The 17,241-nt window shown below is 37.1% G+C and overlaps 1 protein-coding gene across 2 annotated transcripts in view; it reads left to right on the plus strand.

Moving 5' to 3' along the window:
* The window catches only part of LOC150105817 (uncharacterized), a 184,433-nt gene that overhangs the window by 99,438 nt on the left and 67,754 nt on the right, over nucleotides 1-17,241 (plus strand). The window lies entirely within an intron of this gene.

Here is a 17,241-nt window from a genome sequence, read left to right on the forward strand (position 1 = left end):
GACGGCCTGTGACTAGTGGTGTGCCGCAGGGTTCTGTTCCTGGACCACTGCTGTTTAATTTGTTCATTAACGATATAGGGAAGGATCTAAGTGGAATAATTCATTTGTTCGCTGATGATGCAAAGTTGGGTAGGGCAATAGTGAATGCAGAAGATGTCAAAGTCTTGCAGGATGACTTAGATAGATTGGAGTTCTGGGAGAATGGATGTCAATTTAATGTGACAAAATGTAAGGTTATGCATTTTGGGGTGAAAAGATTAGCAGCAGTATACCACATTGGTGGAACTGTACTCCAAGAGATTGATGAGGCCAGGGACTTGGGAGTGTTGGTGGATAGGGAGATGAAGTTTAGGGGGCACATTACAAAAGTAGCTAAATCATCACTTGGTTGTTGAAAAATATCTTGACGAGCAGAGACAAGCAAGTTATTGTACCTCTGTACCGAGCCTTGATAAGACCTCATCTCAACTACTGTGCCCAGATTTGGTCACCTCAGTTCCTTCTTGATGGGGAGGAGGTGGAGAGGATCCAGAGGCGAGTGACTAAGATGATAACAGGTCTATGGAATGAACCATATGAGAACAGGTTCAAGATTTGTAGGTTGCAGAAACTGGTTGATAGGTGGAAAAGAGGAGATATGATTGAGACATTCAAATTGCTAAAGGGATTCTATAGGATTAATTCAGAGGATATTTTTGAGATCAGGACTGGTGATGGGAGAACTAGGGGACACCTATGGAAGCTGGGGAAGAGTGTGGTTAGCAGGGGTGTTAGAGCTGGGTTCTTTACTTTTAGAGTGGTAAATGAGTGGAATAAGCTGCCAGAGTCTGTTGGGGGTGCTATGACGGTGAACGAGTTCAAGGCAAGGTATGATAGATACTATGAGAATGTAATCGTATAGTTGTATGGACTTGATATTTAGGGCCTCCCTCGATGAGTCTAAGGACTCCTGGAGTCGCCCGAAATAATAATAATAATAATAAAAAGAAGATTGTTGAGTTCTTCTGCTGCATTCCTGGCACAAATACTAGAATTCAAAGACTGTTTTCCCAGAGGAATTCCTTATGGACAAACGAAAAGAATAGGTTATCTGTAGAAACTGTGAAAGCTATGCTCATTGTTAAAGTGTTTTTCAATAAGGACTGTGTGGAATTTCATAACTTGGTAAAACATAATCATTCTTTACTTGAGAAAATACAGTCATCTGAGAAGTATGTCACAGGCAAAGATCAATGATTTAGTATTGTTTAAAGTTCAATTTTAAGATTGCTATAATTAATTAAATTCTTTGTAAGTAAGAAAAGCAAAAAAATTTTGTTGGTTTATTCAAACCGAAAGTGTCCCGTAAATTTTTTTTCAAAGATATATGAATCCTAGTCTTGGGATAATAATGATAATAAATACATGCCTAGCAACTGTCTTCCCATGTAACATACAGTCATCATGCATGAAATCTAGTACTTTTAAATGCATCAACACTTTTAAAAAGTGTCACTCTAATAGTACTAAAAATGACATAAGTACATAATGATGAAGTGTATTGAAAGTGCTTACATCTTCAGGACTAATTAGCACTTTTTACATGTCAAATTGGTATGTAAGCCAGCATGACAAAATAAATAATTATTAACTACAGAATAACCTACTTGAAATGTTTTATTCAGCATAAAAGTTTTGCTTTGGTATCTATAGCATCTTTATGCTTTTCAAATTATGGGAGTTACATGTACTTTGCATGTCATAGAGCAGTACAGTCAAAAATCCACCATGTCCTAACTGCATAAATTGAATCAAGATAAATTATTAACCAAAAAAAAAAAAAAATTCTTTTTTTTGGGGGGGGGGGGGGCTCTGCAAAGGATAAACTATCGCCTTTGGCCATCGCCCCCCCCAAAGTCTATCAAATACCATGCCAGTGTGGATTATCTACTATGGCTATAGGTAGGGCAGTAACTTTTCATTATGATGAACATATTAAATTACATTAAATTCCATGAGTCAGAATAGTCTGGGCTAATAGAACATGAAGTCTCTCTACCAAAAATCGCATCTACTGGAAAAAGATTAAGGTACTTCACAAAAGTAATTATCTCATGCAACATTTACACAAGAAAATTGTGAAACCTTGCTTCACCTCCAAATCTGAACAGAAATGTTAATCAAAAGTATCCCTATTATGAGAAATAGTTCCACATGTGCCATAGTTAATATGTTTTTTTAAATTAATAATTTATTTCTTGTCTCAATTTAAACAGTTAGAACCTTGGTGTAATTTAGCATGCCACTTTTTCATTTCATAGATGTAAGCTCAGCTTTGCATAGTTAACACTTCCAGTTATCTACTCAGTTTTGTTTAATTATGTATCTTCAGTACTAAATCACTTAAGGAATTGAAACAACATAGATACAAATATAAATTAAATTACACTTTAATAAATATTTCCGATATTTCGGCAATGTCACGTTGCCATTTTTAAAAGGAACTTACAAAAAAAGCACGTGCATGTAGGCAATACAAAACAGTAACTGAGAATGAAGAGATGAAGCTATCATTCTCCTAAAAGTCCTGATGGTGCCCTCTAGTGGGCTGAGTAGGTGTTCTTGGCCGTTGGGCTGTAGGTCTGCTGATGTAAGCCTCCCAAATTTGGAGCAGTTGCATACAACCAAATTTGTTGAGGTTGGGAGAGTTTCTTATGGCTGAGGCTGATTCCATAAATAGTCTTTCAAATTTGTATTTGCTACAGCGTATTACTGTAGCTTTCTTCTACCGTATTCTGTGGCATGTATCTAGAGCATGGTCTGCAAGACCAGAATGGCTGTACTTGCGAAAACGGATGTAGTCCTTGTGTTCAGAAATTCTGATATTTGCTGTCCTGCCTGTTTGGCCAAAGTAAGACAGTTTACAACTGCAAGGAACCTGGTATACACCAGATAGGTCTAGGGAAAGTAGTTGGTCTTTGGTGGAGCGGATAAGGGATGCCAATTTTCTGTAAGGCCTGTAACAGGAAGTCAGGTCATGTTTTTTTAAGATTTTGGTAATTTTTTCCGGGGTGCCTCGGATGTAGGGAATGGTGATGGATTTAGAGTAATCCTTGTGGAGAGGGGGTGGGGAGGCTGTGGTTTGTGGGTTTTAATATTTTTCGGATTTTTTTTGGGGGGGGGGGGGTAGCCATTGGATGAGAATCGAGAAAGTGTTGAGGATATGATTTAGTTCAGTGTGTAGGGCCATATCGTTAGAACAGATTAGTTTAGTCCTGTTATATAGTGTTTTCACCACTCCATACTGTTGTGAGTGTGTGTGTGTGTGGGGGGGGGAATTGTTAGTGAATGCATCTGCCTGTATGGGTGGGTTTTCTATAAACTGAGAAAACCAAGGTTCCATCAGGCTGGCGAGTGACTAGTGTGTCTAGGAAAGGGAGGCTGTTGTTTTCCTCTTTTTCCAGGGTGAACTTGATTCTGGGGTATTGGTTGTTTAAGTGTTAAGAAGGAGAGGAGTGTTTCAGAGCCATGTGGCCAAATAGCAAACACATCATCAACGTAGCTTCGCTACGTTGAAGAAAAATTTGAATCGTGAAAATTTGAATTTGAAATTTGAAGAAAAAGCCTTAGCCACTAGAAACCGCAGATATGAGAGTCCTGAGAAAGATTAGAGGCATGAATAGATGGCATCATTGGCAATATCTTATTAAAAACGAGGATATTAGGAAAAAACTTGACATTGTCAGCATCCAGGAATGCACTAGCAGAGCTAATCTCAGGTGGTATGGTCACTTAAATAGAATGGACGAGAAAAGGATTAGCAAAACAAGTGTTCTCTGCAAGGTTGGCAGGAAAATGACCCAGAGGAAGACCAAGATACAGGTGGGTTGATACGGTACAAAATGCCTCAGACGATAGACATATAAGATCTGATAATGTTGGAGTCTTGGCAAGTAATAGACTGATTTGGAGGAAAATTGTAGATAGGAAGTTAGTAATGATGTAAATTTTTCATGTAGTACTATCATATCCTGTACACCCATTGAGAGTACATGGCAGGAATTTGATGATGGTGATGTGTTCTCTGCCAGGTCGGCAGGAAAACGATCCAGAGGAAGACCGAGATATAGGTGGTGAAAGTTTATTTTTCACTTGGTCAGACTGTAATAAATTTAGTTTAATCCTTTATCCAAGTGTGTGCAAACAAAGTTTGCACCTGAAAGTATCTTCAGGACTGGGGTAAAGTGGTACAACACCGGGCGACTCCTTGCAAAGGTGGAGCAAGCTACCAACACTCCTATTTCAGTATCTCCCATAATGCAAAACACATCTCCTTGTGGATATGTATAACGTTATTCATTAAGGGAAGGGCCACTACCCAGACTAGTTTCGACCTTTATTGAGGTCTCTTCAGTGGGAGCCAGATGACCTTATTATGGTCATCTGACTCCCATCTGGCCAGATGACCAGATGGCCTTGGTATCTCCACTTGGGCCTGGCTCCCACTGAAGAGACCTCAATAAAGGTCGAAACTAGTCTGGGTAGTGGCCCTTCCCTTAATGCATAACGTTATACATATCCGCAAGGAGATGTGTTTTGCATTATGGGAGATACTGAGATAGGAGTGTTGGTATCTTGCTCCACCTTTGCAAGGAGTCGCCTGGTGTTGTACCACTTTACCCCAGTCCTGAAGATACTTTCAGGCGCAAACTTTGTTTGCACACACTTGGATAAAGGATTAAACTAAATTTATTAAAGATATAGGTGGATTGATACAGTAAAAAGTGCCTTAGACGATAGAAATATGAGATCTGATAATGTTGGAGTCTTGACAAGTAACAGACTTATTTGGAGGAAAATTGTAAATAGGAAGTTAGTAATGATGTAAATTTTTCATATAGTACTGTCATATCCTGTACACTCCTTGAGGGTGTATGGCAGGAATTTGATGATGATGATATCCACTACAGCCGTAGGTTGAGAAATTCATTCACATGCACGCGCAGGGATGCATGTATGAATGCATGCACGCACGCAGGCACGCACACACACACACACACACAATAATTTGGAATATCATGAGGTGTCACTGAACTGGAAAGCATAAAGGTTTTTTGCACAACCTAAGTATGCTATTTATTCATCTCTCTTGTCTAATGCACTTGTCATCTTATTATAATAAGTAAGTAGATTACTAAAACATGATCTTCCATTAGCAAACCCATGCTGTCCATCAAAGATATGGTTCTCGACCCAATTCTGGACTGGTCCTCACTAACCTCTCTAACACTTTAACTGCAACACATAATGACTCACACAAATGGGTCTATAATTTGAAGCTTGAGTCTTGTTGCCTCTCTTATGAAATCAAACTATCTTGCCCTCCTTCCATTCCTTTGATACTTGGCTCAATGTAAGATTCATGTTAAATAAGTATGTCACGGTAGATGTTCTGAGCATGTGTGCATTATCACAGTCCCTCAAAACATGCAGTGATATATTATCAAGAATGAATGTCTTAAACATTTCCAATTTTGGGAAGTAATTATGCTCATCATTCTAGTGTCTAATGAATTATTATTTTTTTAAAATGTATTTCTTTGAATTCTGATAGTTATAGACTGAGTTATCCTCCTGCAGTTAATATATAATATTATTATTATGTAACACCTCCAGGGAGTTCAAAAACTCATCAAGGGAGGGCACCTACTCTACAACTCTCCACCAACTACAACTAACTGCAACTACACCAATGCCATCTACTGCCTACCACCACCACCACCAGCAATTTCACAGACAATCACAAACATCCATGTCCATGGCAGGATTTGAACCCGCAGCCTTTTGGCTGGAGAGTGGATATGCTAACCACTTGGCCAAACAGGCCAGCCATTGTCATATTGTCACACATGCTCAGATTTTAAGTGTTATTCTAATTTATCTCTTTTCAGTGTATGTATGCATTGATAATTTCTCTGAACATGGCCATAAATTCTGTATTAAGAAATATTTACTTTATGTGTTATTATTCCTTAATTAATCTTATCATTATGTCTTCTGCTCAGGTCTTTATTTTTCAAACCATCGCTGTGTAACTTGTATGTTAATGATAGTTTTAAATGAGAATGCAGTTCTTTTGCAGATGATGCAAAGTTGGGGAGAACTATGGGGAGTACAGCACACATTGTGGTTTTGGAGGATTTGAATAAACTTTGTGAGTGGAAAAGTGAATGGAAATGCTAGTTCAACTTCATAGATTAAAAAGTTTTCCAATTTGGAAAGTAAAGGTACAATGGAGAGCATACAGTTGATGGGAATATTTTACAGGAGATGGAGGAGATAAGTGACCTGAGGAGTGGTGATGTACAAAGAACCAAAATTTAGGGAATACATTACTACATTGTGCAGATATCACAACGGATTTTGGAAGTGATGCAGAAAACGTATTGAACATATAGATGTAGGAAGGTTATGGTTCTCTAGTATATGTCCTTGATCAGGTTGCATATGTATTATGCACAGATTTGGTCACTTTTCAGGGGGGGGGGATGAGAATGTACTAGAAAAATCCAGAGATGATTGATCAGGGTGGTTTCTAGTCTCAGAAACACTGGATATAAAGAAGAAAGACTGAGAAAATGCAAGTTGCAGAGCCTCATGGATAGGAGGAGGATGGCTATTATTGAGACATATAATTGGTAAGGAGGGCTGTTCAGTAAATCAATGTGAAAAGACTTTTCATAGCATGAAGAAGGAAACATGGGTATAAAAAAAAAAGGTAATCTCTGGAAGCTGTATAAGAAGGGTGTGTGAACAGGGAAGTGAGGAAAAGAGTTTTGTATCAAGATTGATTGATTAGCAGAATGCATTGCTTGGGATCATAGTGGGTTTGAAAACAGTTTTGAAAATTTCCTATATTACTTTGCTTGAAATTACTTACCATTTGAGAAGTTTATCTTTGTGTTTAGTAGGAAGGAGTAGCCATAGTTTGAATACTATAGCTGTTGCTTCTTTTCCCTGATTACTACTGCCTGGATATAACATGTTATTATTTAGAATTATCTCACCTGTTTTCTTCTTAATCTCAGTAATGCTAGTTATGTTGACATGCTAATTTTGTAATTCTTCTGGTGACTCCACCTCTTTTCCATTGATGCTTCTTACAATGTTAAGGATTTTAAGCTGCAATATGATAAGTATGTTGCTGTTGGTTGAATGAACTTCCAACAATGAGCCTGCCGACTTCATGGAGGTGATGTGATTATAATAATATTTTTTTTTTATTGATTTCTAAAATATTTACACAGTTACAATAATCATCTTTAATGACATTCCAACTTGTAATTTTTACAAAATTCAGCACTAAGTGCTGCATATGTGATTAATTTTCTACATTGCATTTCATTTAAAATTTTGATAATAATTTTTGCATCTATATTTACAACACGTGTTCTTCTAATATTAACAATGAAGATTACACAGAATTTTTGAATAATGGATAATAATATGATAATGTCTCAGATAAATTACATACATATATTAATAGTAATAATAATAATTTATATCTATATAATATTTATAGTACATTACATGAATACAGTTGTTCGTAACAGATATTTGCACATACATAGTATTTTTTAAATATAATAATTGTTTACAACATATATTATTATAATATTAACATTGATGATTATTATAGCCCTTTTTTTGCATGTTTACACATTATGTATAAAATAACAATTTTTCTATTTTCATCGTACAGAGTTTTTACATATTTACAATTAATGCATATTACACTTGATGTTCTGTACAATATTCTTTATGCAGTTTAAGGCGCATTATTTCTTTTCAATATTTTTTTCTTTAGATACAAATTCATGTACTTTTTTTTATATCAGTATCTTCATTATTATTGACTGTTTTGTTATTGACACCATATTGACTGTTTTGTTACATAATTTGCAGTCTTTGATTATGAGGATTATGTGTAGATGAATGAGGCAGATTAATCCCACCTACTTCGAAGCTTGGGTTAACTTTTATGAAAAGAGTGGGATTAGCCTTCACTATTTATGTTGTTGTTACTGTTTATGGATGGGATGTAGGCATTGGATGCTGGTGATTTGTGATGTGTATATTAGTGCTAATGGTATATTAACTTTGTTGGCATGTTTTCCAGAGTTCATGTTTTAATGTTCTGTAGTTGTCTGTGTGTTTTATATTTCTTGGTAGGTTGTTGAGTAGCATGAGTATCTGATGTGATCTCACCAAAGAACCATATGAGTTGTTGAAGGGTGTAGGGATGTAGAGAGTTGTTGTGGGTCATGTTATATGATATGTGTCTCTGTTGTTTTGGTAGGTGATATTGAAGTGATTCCTTAGTAATATCATGTAGTGTTTTAGATTTTTAATGCTCAGGATTCTATGTATCGCCATGTGCTGGTCGGATATTGGCTGTTATCCAAATCACTGTTGACACAATTTTCCTATGTAATATTTCTAATTTTATTAGGTGGCTATTTTATGTGTTTGCATAGACTGTTATATCATATCTGAGTATGGATTCGCAGATACCGTGATATAGGAGTTTTTTTTATGTTAGATAGAATAATGTCTTTTACTTGGAAGAGTTTTGCTGCGATGATGCAGAGTTTGGTATGTAGGTATTCTATATGTTTTGTCCATCCATTTAAAGTGGCAATCTATGTAAAGACCAAGGTATTTTGCATGTGTTATAGGTTTGATTTCGGGACATTGGCAGGTTTTTTTTGTTGTTAATGCAGCAGTATGTGTGATAGTGTATCGACAGTGGTGTGTGTGTGTGGGAGGGCGCATGATTCTTGGGCTGTGCATTATTAACATCTGTGTTTTGGTGCCGTTGATTACAATTGCATTTTGGTAAAAGTATGTTGTGATTTGAAGAGAGAGAGCCATGTTGATGTGTCTGTGTGGATTGCTAGTAGTGCTGTGTCATCTGTGTACTGAAATATTTGACTTCTTATGGCCAGGTTATGAACATCGCTAATGTATATGTTGAATAGAGTAGATGATAATATGGCGCCTTGAGGGACACCATGTTTTATTTGTATACCCCTGGCTGTGACATGTACCTCTTTTTGTTATTTATGTTCTTTGAGAGATAGTTCCTGAACCAGGTTTGCAGTGTTCCTCTTATACCTATTGAGTATAGGTTGATGAGTAGTATGTCATGTTCAAGTGTATCAAATGCTTTGGTTAAGTCAAGCAGTATAAGGATGGCGTACTTGTTTTTATCGAGAGCTTTGTTTATTACTTCGGCGATGTCTTCTAATAAAGTGATGGTGTTTTTTGGTTTTGTGAGATGATGTTGTACTTCTGTAAATAGTTCTGTAGTTTGGTGTGTGCTATTTTTTCTAGAATTTTTGAAATGACTGGTAGAGTAGCTATTGATCTGTAGTTCTGAGTATCGTTTCTGTTACCATGTTTGTAAATTGGCATAATTATTGCAGTTTTTAGTTATTGTGGAATAATGCCAGTGTCGAATATTATGTTCACGAGTCTCAAAAGTATTGGATTTATTTGTTCAAAGTGTGTTAAAAGGTCTGTGAGTCTTAATTTGTTTATTCCTGGCATGGTCTTTGGTTTTAGCTGTAAGAGTGCTTCTTTCAGTTCCTGTTTTGTTACAGGTGGAAAATACATAGTTTGCTGTTGACTTTGTGTTGGTAGTTTTTTGTTGATCATTGGTAGATTGTCTTTTTTGAGTTGTGTGATATTGTTTGTGAAGGCATGGTTGAATGAGTCTGCTAGTTCCTCTTGGTTTGTATCCTGACCAAAACTTTTTGCAATAAAATCTTGTGCTGAAGTTTTCTTTTTTCAAGTTACTAATTTGTAAGTGTAGCCCATGTTTGCTTCATGTTGCTGTTATATTCCATGAATTTTTGGAAGTAGTGATATCTTTTGCCCTACAAATTTTTGTTGTTAGTTGATTTCTTGTGTTTTTTTTGTATAATGTTTGTAAATGGGTGTTACTGGGTGACTTTTTTAGTTTTTTCCATAGATTTTCTCTTACAGTAATACTATTTAGTATGTCGCCATTCATCCATGGATTATTGTCTGTTTGTCGACTCGTTTGTGTAGACTTTGTTGCTTTTTTGTATATTTCTGTGAACTTTAGTTGGAAATTCTCATATAATGTTACAGCATCATTTATTTTAAGTAGGCAATTCCAGTCTGTATTTTTTACAAGGTTGTCGACAATGCTCTTTAATATGATTATATGATTGAATTTTGTCGATTTTTGTGGTGGTGATGATGGGGGGGGGGGGGGGTAGGTAACATAATAAAATGAAGTTGCAACAAAATGGCAATTTTGATGTTAATTGCTGATGATGTATATGTATGGATGGGAGTCTGTGTGTTGATATGATTATTGCATGATTGTGTTAGTGAATTGTTGAGTATTTCTTCTCTTGTTGGAGAGTTAATGGTAGGGTTTATGTTGTACTGACTTAGTATATCAAGGTATGTGTTAATGGTTGAAGAAGCGTGGTCAAGGGTATTTATATCAATGTCTCCTATTAGGATGAGCCTATGTGTTGTATGGTGGTTTGGTGCTGCTTAGCCATGCTTCTAACTCATGGAGAAAGCTGAGTGGATTATTATCTGGGGATCTGTATATTATGTTTATTGTGTATTTGATACTATGTTTGTCACTATTTGTGATTTCCAAAATTAGTGTTTCTGCCTGTTTGAAATGAGTTTGTTTTTCAGTCACGTTGTATTTTTTTTTGATAAATGCCACAATGCCACCTCCTCTTTTGTTTGGTCGACATAAGTTGTAGGTTTGGTAATTATTAATGTTGTATGTGTAAATTTCCATGTCGTTTATTGCAACTTCGGTCAGTATTAGCATCTATGTTTGTCAAGATGTAGTTGAGCAGTGTTATCAATGTAAGCCAGTGTTTCTTTATACTTTTTATGCTTGTATATATGATAGTGAAGTTGGTATTGGTGGAAATGTTGTCTAATCATTTCTTCAAAGAGTCAAAGACCTTGAAGTTTATATTGTCTGACTGGATATATTCGCCTATATTTGAGATCTCCATTATATAGTTTTTAAGTGATTTCTAATCTTGTTCTTAAGGTTGTGAAGAGTTAGTGTTTTATATTGGTAGACTGTGTAGGTCGGATTCTCTTGCAGTTATATAAACTCGTGTATTTTCATTGTTTCTCATAAATATCTGTGAATCCTTAGTCCACAGGAACTTGTAGTTTTTCTCTGTTTTTATCTTCCTTGCTTGGTATAAAAGATTTTTAAAGTATGGAGTCCAGTGTTCAGATATATAGATTGGTGTTGGGAATTTCTTGCCAGTTAGGATCGTTGTTGTCAGCCTTGTTTTCTTGCTTGCTGCAAGAATGGAGTCTCTCAGACTTCTGCTGGTAAAACAAGCAATGATTGGTGGTGGTCTCTCTCTCTCTCTCTCTTTGTTTTTTTTGTGGGCCTCGGTTAATAGAGGCAATATCTATGGTTGTGACTTGAATGTCAATTTTGCTGCCGATCAGTTGCACTATGTTGGTTAAATCTTCTGTCTTTTCTTTTGGTATTCCCTCAATTTGAAGTTCTTTTTTTTTTCTTTTTGTAGCATGTGCTTCATTTGACACTTGCGTGTGTTTATCTCTTTCTGCAATTCTTCATTTTTGCACTTGAGTGTTTCTTGTGTTTCTGTCGCTACCCGTTAATTTTGTCTTTATTTTTCGCATGATTCCTAACATTTCTTTAACAGTCATGTTATTGTACCATATGTAATGTTCATACTCCTCGAATTTTTTGTTAATTTGTTCCATGTGTGTAATTAATCTTTAACCATAAGTTTGAATGAACCTAAGTTGTCTGTAATTTTAGGATCAGGAAGGGACTTACTTTGATGTGCATCGTTGCTTTTCTTTGGTGTCTGTTCTTTGTTCTTCATTTTCTCATGGCACTGTAGACAGTGCCATTCAGTCCGTTTCGCTGCTCCTTTTGCTTTCCACGTGCTTTCTGAGATCCCAGAGCATTGCTAGTGTTGTCTTCGGCCACATCCAGAACAATGCGGCCCGTCTCCTTCATCACTTAATGGCTTATTGCACTTGTTACAGCTCATTGTGCTTGACCTTCACCATGACCTTTGGACTTTCTTCCCTTTAGCAACTTTTAAAATGCGACGTCATTTGATCTTTGATGGTTGGTGGCAGCAGTTCACTCTATGACTTTCAGCACACAAAATTTGGATATTACTTAGCCGATTTTGATGATTTAAATGTCCCTGTTTTCACCTTGACTAGTAGAATTAAATAGCAGCACTTTCAAATTAAAAACATGAGTTAAAATCACTTTAAACCTATAAAAACAGGAGCAGCGATAACAGCATGCATGCATCCGTCTGCCTACACAGCACCCTCTGTGTAATAATAATAATATTTAATAACAGGTTACACAATGAGAAAGTGCACTGGTTTTCATAAATTAAGGAACAAAGAGAAAAATCGTGATAACTGAGGGGAGGAAAAGACTAGAGGTCAGCCAAAATCATGTGAAGGAAGCCAAATGGTTGCTTGTGAGTCATTCTGTGGTTCACAGGTTGTAGAACCAACTCCAACAGTCACAATCTTGGAGACACAGTGAAGGAAAGTCATAGGCTACAACTGCAGTGGTATCTCTGATTATAATCAGAGATACCACTGCAATTGTTTCGGCAAGCAGATAATTATCTGCTTGCCGAAACAATCAGTAGTCTGCATGCCCCTATTCTCCATGTCACATGAGAGAACATTTGAAATGGACCACTCTTCACATTAACTGACTCAAGACCACAGTGGTTGGTCTTATTTACAGATGAGTCCTGATTTGCTCCACAAAGAATTACTAAGCATGCTCTGATCTGGAGAATACCAGGGACATGTTATCATCCCTCTAATATCTGTGAAAGGACACTTATGGTAGAGGTAGTGTGATGGTAGAGGTAGTGTGATGGTTTGATGCACTGACCTATTATGTGCTTCCTAGTAGATCTCTATGTTTGTCCATATGCAAATATGATAAAGACATTTATTCTACAAGGAATAATGTTCATCCTCATCAAGCAGAGCTCGTGGACCAATATCTTCAAGAAGAGACTATTGTATATATATGGACTGGCCAGTCAAGTCACTTGACCTTATTCCTATTGAGAATATCTGGGATGTTTCAGATAGGTGTGTTGCTGCTCTCAATTCCCATCTCCAAAAATGAGGTACTTAGGAGAGCTTTGGTTGTTTTTACCAACTAAGCTCCTGGACCTCATTATAAAAATGTGAGCATTGTCGTGAGTACTGTATTACTGCGAGGGGTGACTACATTCTTTATTGAGACAGACACTTTGCAATCTCATTTGAACCTCTTGTTTTTGATCATCATCTTCTTGTAACCATTTGAATTTAAGTCTGGTTTCCCCTGGGTTTTTTGGGGATGTGGAAGCAGTGGAGAGGATTCAGAGGTGAGTGACCAAGATGGTGAGTAGCCTGTGGAACATTCCCTATGAGGATAGATTGAAGGTGTGTGGATTGCAGAAGTTGGTTGATAGGAGGGAGAAAAAAGAGGGGATATGATAGAAACATTTAAGTTGCTTAAAGGATTTTATAGGGTAGATGCAGGGGAAATGTTTCAGCATTTGGCTAGAGGGACCAGAACAAGGGGAAGTTGAATTAAGATGTGGTCAGTAAGGGTGTGAGGACTAGATATTTTGCTTGGAGAGTGGTGAATGAGTGGAATGGGTTGCCAGAGTCAGTTGTGAGTGCTTTTTCTGTTAATGGGTTCAAGGAGATGTATGATAGATTGTGCACATAGATTGGGGCTCCCACAATGAGTCTTTGGACTTCATGGAGGTGCCCGTATAATAATAATAATAGTTATTATTATTATTCAGACTTCCGTGGAGTCAAAAGACTCAAGGCAGGAGGTCCTTCCTAGGAAATACAAAGAGTGGTATGATAGACTTTGTGGGGTTAAACACATTGACCGTTCTTGCTCTCACCACTCTATCAGGCAATGCATTCTATGGTTCAACCACCCTCCATGCAAAGAAACCACTCCTCACCCTATTGCTCACAGTTTCCTTTCGTAACTTCCAGGGATGGCCCTTGTCATCACTCCTTACCGCTGTTCAACCAAGCGAAAGAACTCCCCAGTGTCAACCCTGTAACCACCTCTCAACAGCTTAAAAGTCTCAATCATGTCACCTCTCCATTTTCTATCCACCAAACTCTGCAGTCCACACTCCCTCAGCTGATCCTCAAAGCTAACATTGTACAGTCCTGACACCATCTTTGTTATCTGCCTTTGTACCCTTTCCATAGTTAATTTATCCCCTTCAAATCCTGGGGACCAAATCTGTGAACAATAGTCTAAGTGTGGTCTGATCAGCGTCTTATACAATGGAATGATAACTCTTTTATCTCTGCTGGTCAGTGTCCTTCTCATTATTGCAGCAATCCTCTGTGTTACCTTCACCACCTTTGTAATATGTCCCCTAAATTTCAGGTTTCTATCAATCATCAACCCCAGATCTTTTGTCTGCCCTACTTTCTCCAGTATAGTGCCTCCAATAGAGTATGCAGTATCCTATTGATGTGTCCCAAACCTCAAGACCTTACATTTTGCTGCATTAAACTGAAAACCCCATTCGTTTGCCCATCTGTCTATCTTATTCAAATCCTCTTGTAGGGCTACCACATCTGCACTATTACTAATAACCCTTCCCAGCTTCACATCATCTGCAAACAACTGACTATCCCCTTGCAATCCACTGACAGTGTCATTGATATAAAGGTTAAACAGTATAGGTCCCAGTACTGAGCCCTGTGGAATCCCACTTGTAACCCTCTGCCTAATTAAAACTGCCCCACCATACACAACTCTCTGATACCTATCGGACAGCCAATCCTGAATCCAGTTGATCAACCTGATATCCAGACCCATGTGCTGCAACTTAAATATCAGCTTATTATGTGGCACCCTGTCAAATGCCTTCGCTAAATCCAAGAAAATTGCAGTATATGCCTTTCCCTCATCTACTGTAACTTGTAGCTCTTGTAACTTTATTATAAAAGGCTAGCATATTACTAAAACAAGAGCGCCCCTTTACATATCCATGTTGGCTCTCACAGATAACATAACCCTCATCTGCCCAATGCTGTATACTGTCCCTCATTAATTTCTCCAAGATCTTAACAACTACTGATGACACACAAACTGGCCTATAATTAGACATTTCCAGTCTGCTACCACCCTTATGCAATGGCACTATCTTATTTTCCTTCCATTTCCTGGGCACCTTTCCGATAGCCAGACTTTCATTGAAAAGCCAGGTCAAAGGAGCTGTTAGTTCTTTAGCACATTCTCTCAAACTCATGGTGAAATGCCATCCAGTCCCACAGCTTTACTAACATCGAGTACTCAGCATCTGGAACACACTCTCCATTGAGCAATTCCATTATGTCCTCTGTATCAGTCACTCTATTCCCATTTTTATCCCACAATGTCAATCTTCCACAGTTATTTCTCCTCCTACTGGCCACATAGCTAAAATATTTCCTGGATTTTCTTTGAATCTTAGGGCCAATCTCTTCTCATATTCCAGTTTTGCCTTCCTTCCATACTATTAACTTTCCTGGTCCCTGTGTCTTATATTCTTCATGCATCTGCTTTTCACCTTATATCTCTCCTTATATCTCTTCCATAGCTTCCTTTTCGCATGCAGTTCCTATTTAATATTGTTTGTCATCCACTTTACTCCAAATTGTGTCCTCTTCTTCACTTGTGGAATACAGTTTACTATTGCTGCTAACAAATATTCCTCCACAATTTCCCAAGCACTAATGATATCCCGTCCCTCCAATTCCTCCCTCCATGAAACTTCCCTAAGTTGACGTCTAAGACTATTATAATCACCTGCCTTATAATTCCACATACGTTCCCGTCTCTTTGATACTCTTGCATGTCTATTCATCTTCCAAGTCAAAACCACATGGTCACTCTTTCCATCTGGTGGGAGAGATGTCAGCTCAGTTATTATCAACTCTTCTGATGCTAATGACCAACTCCAAAACTCTTGAACCTCTTGTTCCCTCTATTACATGTTGCCTAAGGCATTTGTCCCTCAAGAATTCTAGAAATTCCATTCCCTTATTGCTACATGCATCTTCCTCTTCCCAATTTATATTGCTGTAGTTAAAATCTCCCATAACAATCATTCTTCTTGCACTTGCCAAGCTCAACTGTCTAAACATCTCCTGGTCCCCACCCTCTGTGCTCCTTGGTCTGTAGCAACACCCCACTAAATATCCTGTTCTGCCCACCTCTACCTCACACCATATGCTTTCAAAATCATTAGTGTCACTGCCTTCCAAAACCTCCACTCTTAGAGGACATAAGTCATCACTTATCATAAGCAGTACTCCACCACCATGCTTTCCCTTCCTATCCTGCCAAAAAAAAATGCTGTACCCTGCTACTTCTATTCCTGTTATTATATCCTCTTCTGTCAACCACGTCTCAGTGATCCCAATAATCTTTGGCCAGGATGATGCTATCAGTGCTATCAAATCCTCTCCTTTATTCCAGATACTCCTGGCATTGGTGAAAAACATAAAAATGCCATTGTTTCTATATCTATAATAATAATAATAAAATTATTTATTTACAGTTTTTATGGAGTTTCTTTCACATCTCATATACTGCTTTTTATGAAATTGCATAAAAATTCATTATACAGGTTTTGAGTTATGATTTTTTTTCTTTGTTCCTTAATTTATGCAAACTAGAAACCAGTGTAGTTATTGGATATTAGGTCAGAAGTTCTCATCAGTTCTCTACATTTCTTACAGACTATATGGAAGTCTCCTTTCAGTCATGTAGCATTGTGACTATTAAATACAGTTGTATTTAATAGTTAAAATAAATACACAAAGTATAAGTAATGTAATTATTCACTACAAAACTTATAATAGTTTAACAGATGGGGATAACCAATTTGTAATAATTATCAGTGAGCTGTGGGTGTTGCATTTAATGTTTGTAAACATAAAATGATTGATGGGTACTTGAAGTAAATTTGACATGAAAATAAATGCTGTTTCCTTTTGACAATTTAAATTCATTATTAAAATAAAGAATAAATTGATATAGCTTTTTTTTTGGTTTTAAAAAGAAATATTGGTAATCATAAGAATTGTGTAAAATCAGTTGTTTACCTTGTTACATTGTATGTC

The sequence above is a fragment of the Typopeltis vanoorti genome, chromosome 6, assembly GCF_054136105.1.
Source record: "Typopeltis vanoorti isolate ZY-2024b chromosome 6, IOZ_Tvanoo_1.0, whole genome shotgun sequence".
NCBI classification, from domain to species: domain Eukaryota; kingdom Metazoa; phylum Arthropoda; class Arachnida; order Uropygi; family Thelyphonidae; genus Typopeltis; species Typopeltis vanoorti.